Source organism: Symphalangus syndactylus, chromosome 1, assembly GCF_028878055.3.
Source record: "Symphalangus syndactylus isolate Jambi chromosome 1, NHGRI_mSymSyn1-v2.1_pri, whole genome shotgun sequence".
Classification (NCBI taxonomy): Eukaryota; Metazoa; Chordata; class Mammalia; order Primates; family Hylobatidae; genus Symphalangus; species Symphalangus syndactylus.
The window spans coordinates 8927501-8935000 of record NC_072423.2 but is presented as its reverse complement, the minus strand read 5'-3'; the positions used below and the strand labels follow the sequence as shown (position 1 = coordinate 8935000).

Sequence of the window (7500 nt, the reverse complement as noted above, 5' to 3'; positions counted from 1 at the left end):
CTCAAGTCATAGACTTTGCCATTGCTTTTCATAAGGTGTTAGTAGACACTGAGATAAACCTAAGGGTTGGCCTCATAGCTACTAAGAGTTTTATGAGCAGCTGAAAATGTTCACTTTATGTAATAAGATGCCATATCTAGTTTATCTGTCAACAATTTCTATGAGGCTGAAATATTACAGTGCTGTGGATTCTTACTATTCTCTATATAGAATTTGAAAAATAGCGATAGAAGTATAAATGGAGAGTATGTTTCTAATAATTTAAAAGTGTCTTTTCAAATATGAAGATCTGGCCAGGTTATCTTGCCATAAAAACATTTTATTCTCTCTTAAAATCCACAGGTGGCTTCCAGAGTCTCCTCTCCCAGGACGGTCAGGAATGGGTTCTGGGATGGTGTGTCTCTATGTCTATCCATAAGAAGCCCCAACAGGGGCATAGCAGCAACTGAACAAATTGCTGCTAATGTCAAAAATAAAAGTGAAGTGCTCTCTTTGGCAGCACATATACTGAAATTCAAATGACAGAGAGGAGATTAGCACAGCCCCTGTGCAAGGATGACATGCAAATTTATGAAGCCTTCCATATAATATAATTTCAAATTTTATTTAAAAAGTAAAGAGACACACTTTCATGTAATTATTTAATTATATAATTTAGCTTGAATAAAACGGGTTAAATGAATTCATTAATTCCTATTCACTTACACTTATACAGAGTCAATTCCTATGCCCATATGCAGGATTCTATTATGCAAAACAATGGTAGGAAGATAGCTTATAAGTGTCAAAAATTATCAAGTTATATTTGTGGTTCGCCCTATAGAGACAATTATTAGTAGGTTTTACTTTCGATAAAATCAATGTTTTTAATAGCAATTGTGTTCATGAAAAAAGCAGATATGGGAAAATTAAAATCTACAAAGACAGTAATTTGGAAAACATTATTTGTATTATGAAAACATTCTTAGGTTGACAAAACAGTAGATTCTGGCTTTGCTTTAAATGTGGAGCTTCCCTGATGCACTTAACCCATGCTTCATTTTACAAACTTCTTCAGAAACAGCGTTATTACCAAAAAAAGGGTGCAAGTAACTGGTCAGAGATTGCAACTATGGTCAGAGAATGGAAAACTTCTGGAATCAGAAAACCATGAGTTTGAGCTCTGACTCTGCATGAGCTGCGTCTAATGGTACAAGCTGTTGTTCTCTCTGAGACTCGGTTTCTTCCCTCTAAATGGAGAGATGTGACACATCTGGTGAGTTGTTTTGAGAGTTCATTGAGGTAGTGCATGTGATCTTCATTTGCAATGTGCTATTCAGTTAAAGTAACTATTTGCTATGGACTGAATCTGTCCCCCTGAAATTTAAATGTTGAAGCCCGATGTGGGATTTGGGGATGGAGCCTGCGGGGGGTGATTAGGGTTTGATGGGGGCATGATGAGATTAGAGCAGACACCCAAGGGTTTGCTCCATCTCTCTACAATGTGAGGACACAGTGAGGAGGCAGCCGTCCTCAAGCCAGGAAGAGAGCCCTCGCCAGAACCTGACCGTGCTAGCACCCTGATCTCAAACTTCCAGACTCCAAAAGGGTGAAGAATACCTTTTCCACTGTTTAAACTGGCTGTTCTGTGGTATTTTGTTATGGTAGCCTCGGCCAACTAACACATTATTGTAACGTAGATCCCTAGTTCATTCTCAAGCATCTACAACAAGAACTACACCATCTCAAACCAAGAACTACAGTTGGGTGCAATGAACGCAGGACAGCTCTTGTCCACAAGGAACACAGAATCTAGGTGGAGAAACAGCAGAAAGGTAGATACTTATACAGAAACTAAGTGCAATGATTAAAATATGTACAAAAAATTTCTAGGCTGCCTGTAACTCAACTATATTCCTAGAAGGCATTTTCCTAGAAGAGATATGGAAAAAAAAAACTGAGTTGAACCTCCGTGAAACAAGAGTGGGGATTACTTAAGAACATTAGGTGATGGGCATAATCATGGGGTAAAATTGTATGATAGCGGAAGTGTGAGGTCTGCAGCAGGTTGCCACTGGTTTTCAAGCATGGGAAAACGAAAAAGAAATCAGAGACATAGACAGTAGTCATATTGATTATGGGAAGTCATTGCCATGCTAAGCAAACAGGACAATTTTCAGCAAGGGAATAATGGAGTCAGACTCATGTTTTCGGTAGATCGCTCTGGTGGTTAGATGGAGAGTAGATTTGCCAGTGGGCCTGGATGTAGAGAGAAAAGTGGGTAGAAGGTTTTAGTAGGTCTTCATTCATTCATTCATTTATCCATTCCTTCATTTATTCAACAAATGTTTTTTGAGCACCCACCATGTTTCAGGTCTCTTCTTGACAATGGAAATAAGACAAATGAGGTCCCTGTCCCATGGATCTCTGTGTTAGATGCTCTGTTCTGGGAAAGATGGTCAGTGAGCAAGAAAATAAGTCCGAGAATTTCAGTGAGTGATAAGTGCTATGATAAAAAATAAAGTTGAATGAGAAAATTCCAAGTTGGAGTTTATTTTAGCTAGAAGGTACAAAGAAATTTATTTTGAAGAGTTGATATCCAAGCACGCAATTCAAGAATTATCTGGAAAACCTTAGAGTTAAAAAAAAATGTCCTCAGCAGAAGGAACAGCAAGGGTTTTGCATGGGAAGGCAGAAGAAAAGTGTGTTGGAGGAAAGGAAGTCAGGGAAGGACCAGGAGCGATTTCCCAGAGGTAAAGTGGATCTATTATTTCTTGTAATAATGCAGTTGGCCTTTTTTCCTTGCTTAAACCATTCCGATTATTAAAATAGACAGGTACAGAAAATTGAATAAGGCAAAAGTATAATTTGATAAATTGTTATAAAACATATATCATTGTGGCTACTGCTCAAGTCAAGACAGGGAGTTTCACTGCCTCTTCCTCATACACCCTCAACACCCTTAAAATTATTAATCACCATCTCTATTTTTAGAGTAGTCTCTTCTTGGTGTTTCTTTAGAGGTTTATCACTTAAGCATTTCTAAACAGTTTGTTTTAGTTTTGTTAGTTCTGGCTTTAAAATGGCTGTTAATCTCTAAATATTCTATTTTCATCCCTTCCTTCCCTTACAATTTTTTGATTAATCCTGATATTTGGTGTTGATGGCATCCCATAGCAAGGTTTAATAGCCCTCTTTTCCTTGTAGTTTCTGTGAAGCTGGTATTTAGAGAGAATTCATCAGATTCATGGTTTGTTTGTTTCCTGCTTTTCCTTGTTCTGTTTTTTTCTGCAAGACAAATGATGGTGGTATTTTCTTTCTTTCTTCTTGTGGCATTTCCTGTTAATGGTGCTTGACGCCTGTACCTAGGAGTTCATTAGGAGTTGGAAAATAATGATATTTTAACATTTTCTTTTTTCATTTATTGCTTTGAATATGACTATAAACAGCCATTTCTTTGCATCTATTTTTTAGATAACCAGTGATACTGTGCATACAGGAAAGGTATGATAAACGCTTGATTCTTAACTTTTCATTTACTAGGTTTCAAGGTAACCAATTGGTGACAACTAGTTTCCTATTGCTGTTATAGTAAATAACTACAAACCTATAATACAAACTTATTCTCTTGCAGTTTTGGAGGTGAGAAGTCTAAAACAGGTCCCTAGGGCTGGTTCCTTTGGAGGCTCTGGGGAGAAGGCAGTCTGTCTTTTCCAGTGGCTCAGTGCCGCCTGCACTCCCTGGCTCCTGGCTCCCCCCTCCCTCCATCCTCAAGGCCAGCAGCATAGAAGTCTCACTCCTCCCTCACCTCTGCCTCTGTCCTCTCTTCTCCCTTTGCATTCTCTGATCCTCTAGCATCCCTCTTAGAAAAACCCTTGTGAATACATCAGATCCACTCAGATAACTCAGGAAAATACCCCGTCTCAAGGTCCTTGACTTCATCACATCAATAAAGTCCCTTTGGTTATATAAGGTAAAATATTTACAGGTTCTGGGAATTAGGGTGTGGACATATTTAGGAGGATCATTATTCTGCCTGCCACAATGACCAATTATTTTTTCTTAAATAGTATTTTGAGCATATGAATTTAAACATATTTCATGGGTTTCAATTAACTGTAGTATCAATTCAAATTGTCCTCCCATCATTGGCTGGCAGGATTGGTGGGATCCTGCACTTTTTTATCTGGCCATCATAATCTGTCTTAGCTTCCTTATATCTATCTGGTATAACTACATAGTTCCAAGAAACTCTGATTTCTTTTCATGGGAAAGAGTATTTCAAAACCACAATCTGTCCATTACTACTGTGTTAGTTATTTTTTTCCTAGGCTTTACCAATTCAAATTTATGGTAAAAATATCCTCTTTTATCTTAGAGATGTATTTCCGTTCTTCCATATTAAGTGTTCTGGGTTTTGAGACACCTAACTAGAATTTTTTCATAATTACTCGTTTGCTTTTTGTCCACCCTACATGTATGACAGTTTCAAAATACCAATACCAACTCAACCCACCTGGTATGATGTAGCACATACTCACCCAATTTTCCACCCATTTTATAGTTGTACTACATCTACATTGTCAAAGCCATAGCTGTCATGTTCTCTATTCTTTTTCCCTCTCATGTGGTCTCACTGCTATAGGTAGCTACATATTTAAGGTTCATACCAGCACTAGTATTCATTCCTTTGGTAATGTGATGCTCATTATCCAGTAGATTTTCCAGAGAGGAATTATGGAAGAAATATTCCTGAGTGTTTGTACATTGATATGGCTTAGATTCACAAATGGTTTCTTCTTTAACTAGATTATGTCTTGGTGTTGGGCATTCTGCATTAATATTTTCAGATAGATGATGTACTCTTTTAATATGTACTTTCAGATATTTTTAAAATAAATAGTTTTTCAGGAGAGTTTCCTTGCTTAATAGATTTTAGTGTTTGCTGCTTATTTGCTTTAATTTCTTTTTTTTTTAAGGACTCCTATAATACATATGTTGGATCTTCTTTACCCTTTTCTTTAATAATGGCCCTTTTCTTTCTATTATCCTTTTTGTCTCTTTCTTCATTGGTCTCTGGTTTTGCTCATTTTCTTTCTCTGTTCTTGAAAGACATCATTTATTCTGCTTATTTGCCCTTGTGTTCATTCTAGTTTAGCATTCAATTCTCAACTGATACTTCTTTTCGTTATAATTCTTTCAAGCTATATCTCCTAAATTCTGCATTTTTTTTTACAATTCTAGTATATGTTATTTTTTCATAGCTTGCATTATTTTCTTAGTGTTTTATTTTAAAATAGCTGGTTATTTTTCATGAACGTCTTTGGCACATTTTTCTGGCATTATAGTTATTTATCAGTAGAAATGTTATTTTGTGTATTTTAAAAAATAATAACTTAGCATGGGATTTAACTCCAGCATTTTTTCTTGTGCTTTTCTTGTGAAATTACTTTGCCTGAACTTTTAGAAAAGGTGTGGACCAGGATATCTTTTTTTTTTTTTTTTTAACTCCAGGGAGTGCCCAGCCTATTGTTGGCATGTGTCATTTGAAAGCGTGGTTGTTGCTTTCTGAGAGCTCTTGGATTTCCTCTCAAACTTTTCTCTAGACCTTTCCTTATGTTTTTTTTTTTTTTTCATTTTTCTTGTCCCACTAAATGTATATCCTTGCCTAAACACTTATCCCCAGCATAACGTTTTGTACCAGAGATTATTTGATTCCTAAGTTTTAAAAGCTCATAAAATCTGACTCTCCTGGTTTCTACTAACCTTCCTGCAGGTCCTTCCACTCACCTTCTATTGCAGGGAGCAAACCTCTTCTCATTTCAGCTGTGGAGAAAATTGGCCCCTGTGATTCCCAGTGAGTTTTTTTCAGCTCATGTGGCCTATGGGATGCTCAGTCATATCCTCTGCTTCCCCAGGCAGAGTCCGGGATCCCATGCCAATGTGGTGGTTGTGATTTTCCACACTCCTTTAGGCTGGAGTTTATAGAGTTACACGCCACTGAGCTTTATCATAGACAATGTTCACAGGCTTTTGCTTTCACTATCTTGATGCCCCTGGTTGCTCTACTTGTTGTTTGTTAATGGATTCAGGGAGATTAAAAAACTGTGCTGCCTCACCTGCCATTGGCTCAGAATACCAAAAAGGTATAAATTTTATTTTGTGAGGGATGGACTACCACTAGGGTATTTTGAGCAGAGCAATAAGATGATCTGGTTTCTATATTTACCTTATTCCCTTTTCTGTTGTGGGGAAAATCCATGCTGGAGTGGGCATCCCAGGGCAGGAGCAGGAGACCAGCAGGGGCAGCTGCTGGCAGAGGTGGGTCTCAACCCCATGGCAGGGAGGAACTGGATGTCTTAGATGCACTTCTTTCCTAGGGCACTTGTCACAGAAGCAGGGGGCCAGGAAGAGAGTGCAGGAGCCTGTGATGGGCCTGAGGTTTAAGGTATAAAAACCCAGTGGGGGCCTGTGATGAACCTCAGATTTTGGGTGCACGAGTTGACTGGTGGATGCTGCCCTTTTGGAAGACAGGGACACTGGGGAGGAACTGATCCAGACAGGGATGGAAATGGTTCTTTTAGAACAGATTCTATTTGAGGGGCACATTAAGAACCCAGGTGGATCTGTGGAACAGGAAGTTGGTCATTGGAGTTTGGAGCCCAGGTGAGAGGTCAGGCTGGATGCACAATTACAGGGCAGCATCTTTCTTCTGAAGGAAGAAGCATACATGGGGGGAGGAGAGGCTGGGACCAAGCTTAGAAAATGCAAGAAAATCAGGCAAAAAGAGCAGTCAGTGAGGTCGTAGGAAAACTATGGGTGTCTTTTTTTTTTTTTTTTTTTTTTTTGACAGCCATGGGAAAATTGTATTTCAACTTATTCAGATAAGAGATGAGAGGGACTTGACCTACATTCCTGACAATGGGCACAGCAGGGCAGGGAGTGATTCAGAAGATAATTGGAAAGACAAATTGCTAGAAATATGAAGCTGGCTGGATGTTAAGCGAGAGGGACTGGGAAGCCACAGGTGCTTTCTCATCATCCTGCATGGCCATGGAATGGAATGGCACCAGCTCCTGAGCCAGGCAGTAAGAGGAGAGAGAAAGTCCTAAGGCTCCTTGAAGCACAAGTCAGGGATCGCCCATGCACTTGCAAATAGACCTTTGGCTCCTACCAGTGAAGTTGGTAGCAATGGAAGCATTAACTTGACTGAGTGAGTGCCTGCATGTCCACAGTGCTCTGTGAAACCATTCCCATATCTGATCTGGGCAATGGTGAAGAGCAAGTTCATTAGTGGTTGCTCAGTGCAGGGGAAGGGAAAGTGATTTAAAAAGCTGGAGGGAACTTTCTAGGGTGTTGAAAATGTGCTTTCCATGGTGATTTCCAAATGATTAAAATTGTCAAAACTCATTAAATTGAACACTTAATATAGGGTCATTTTATTGTATGCTAACCATAACTCAAAACTATTCACTATTCAACTGAAAGCAATGTTCTTGGTTATGAGTATTACCAAACAAA

General features: G+C 38.7%; 1 non-coding gene across 1 annotated transcript; it reads left to right on the top strand.

The window, feature by feature from the left end:
- Window positions 1-483: 483 nt before the first annotated feature.
- LOC129461256 (U6 spliceosomal RNA) lies at window positions 484-590 on the top strand. Its single transcript, XR_008650439.1, has one exon. It is a non-coding gene; the product is annotated as a U6 spliceosomal RNA (small nuclear RNA).
- The last annotated feature ends 6910 nt before the right edge of the window (window positions 591-7500 follow it).